Source organism: Pygocentrus nattereri, chromosome 23 (assembly GCF_015220715.1).
Source record: "Pygocentrus nattereri isolate fPygNat1 chromosome 23, fPygNat1.pri, whole genome shotgun sequence".
Classification (NCBI taxonomy): domain Eukaryota; kingdom Metazoa; phylum Chordata; class Actinopteri; order Characiformes; family Serrasalmidae; genus Pygocentrus; species Pygocentrus nattereri.
The window spans coordinates 27,614,564-27,616,738 of record NC_051233.1 but is presented as its reverse complement, the minus strand read 5'-3'; the positions used below and the strand labels follow the sequence as shown (position 1 = coordinate 27,616,738).

At 31.5% G+C, this 2,175-nt stretch overlaps 1 long non-coding RNA gene across 1 annotated transcript in view; it reads left to right on the top strand.

Moving 5' to 3' along the window:
* Positions 1–1,955, top strand: part of LOC119262226 — a 3,459-nt gene extending 1,504 nt beyond the window's left edge. Inside the window, exon 2 of the long non-coding RNA XR_005129495.1 lies at positions 1,329–1,955. This is a non-coding gene — a long non-coding RNA (uncharacterized LOC119262226). The remainder of the gene's footprint in view (positions 1–1,328) is intronic.
* The last annotated feature ends 220 nt before the right edge of the window (positions 1,956–2,175 follow it).

Sequence of the window (2,175 nt, the reverse complement as noted above, 5' to 3'; positions counted from 1 at the left end):
ATCATATTGAGATAAGTATCATATAATACAAATCATATAGAGGTACTAAGTCCTAATTCTGAGATAATACAAATCATATAGACGTACTAAGTGCTAATTTTGAGATAATACAGATCATATAGAGATACTAAGTCCTAATTTTGAGATAATACAAATCATATAGAGATACTAAGTCCTAATTTCAAGATAATACAAATCATATAGAGATACTAAGTCCTAATTTTGAGATAATACAAATCATATAGCGGTACTAAGTCCTAATTTTGAGATAATACAAATCATATAGAGATACTAAGTGCTAATTTTGAGATAATACAAATCATATAGAGATACTAAGTCCTAATTTTGAGATAATACAAATCATATAGACGTACTAAGTGCTAATTTTGAGATAATACAAATCATATAGAGGTACTAAGTGCTAATTTTGAGATAATACAAATCATATAGAGATACTAAGTCCTAATTTTGAGATAATACAAATCATATAGAGGTACTAAGTGCTAATTTTGATATAATACAAATCATATAGAGGTACTAAGTCCTAATTTTGAGATACTACAAATCATATAGCGGTACTACGTCCTAATTTTGAGATAATACAAATCATATAGAGGTACTAAGTCCTAATTTTGAGATAATACAAATCATATAGAGATACTAAGTGCTAATTCTGAGATAATACAAATCATATAGAGGTACTAAGTCCTAATTTTGAGATAATACAAATCATATAGCGGTACTAAGTCCTAATTTTGAGATAATACAAATCATATAGAGGTACTAAGTGCTAATTTTGAGATAATACAAATCATATAGAGATACTAAGTCCTAATTTTGAGATAATACAAATCATATAGACGTACTAAGTCCTAATTTTGAGATAATACAAATCATATAGAGATACTAAGTCCTAATTTTGAGATAATACAAATCATATAGCGGTACTAAGTCCTAATTTTGAGATAATACAAATCATATAGCGGTACTAAGTCCTAATTTTGAGATAATACAAATCATATAGAGGTACTAAGTGCTAATTATGAGATAATCAGTCATTATTTTGAGACACTAAGTCATCATTTTGATATATGTATTTATTTTAAGATTTATTTTAAGTCGTAATTTTGATATTATAAGGATTCATATTTCTAACTTTTCATAGTGTAAGTGCTTCAACTAGAGCAAAATGCCCTTGATAGACATTCTAGGAAAAAATGATGTACAGGAATGTTAATTGAATTTGAACAGTTATGATTGAACTGCAATATATAGGCTTTCCTCTCTATGAATGTTCTGTGGACTCATCTCTCTCCTTTGCATTTCAGATGGCGGCTATAATGACCTTGGTCATACTGGAGGAGCACTCAGTGTGACAGCAGTGGAGGTGCACAGAAGGGCAGACATGGAAGGAACCAGAAACTGTACAGGCGGGCAAGGAAGAACTCAACTGGGCTGACAAATGGGGGGACTGACTGGTACTGATAAACAACATGAATACTAGGACACCAAGGATGAAAATGGGAAGGAAAAGAAGAAGACTGGAATAACAGACCATCAGCTCTTTCATCATGAATCGTATGCTCTGATTTTGTAGTCCTGTAGTCTCTGTAGTTAACACTACTGTAATGTCTTCCCTTCAGTTCTGCAATGACTGAAGACTAATGGTAGTATTAGCGCTAAATCTGATGTAAAGACATACAAGAAGTGAATATGAATGGCTTTTGGTTCTCTAAATGTCTGTATTCAGATTTAAACTGGCGATGTGATCCACACTAGAAGTGTTTTTTTTTTCAATAGATTTGAAATGAGACAAAATAATGCATAAAACCTCTTAATGTCATTTTCTGTGTTCAACATATTTGAACCTTGTGATGAGCTATACAGTTTGAGACCAAACACCCTCCCAGCTGGTGAAAACTGGAGGAAATTAAATAGTACACTCATAGAAACGATGAGAAACGTACAATTCTAAACATACTTTTTACTTTAAGTGTGTGAAAACACTTTATTTTGATGGGCCACTGTAGATATTTTGAAAATGTTCAGTCTGTCTTTGAGTAATATTCAATTAGATATTTATTAAGTGCAACTGAATGTGAGGTGTGATAGATTCTATTGGATCTAACTCCACTCCTAAACTTAACCCTAGCCTTAACTTCAACACTGAACCAT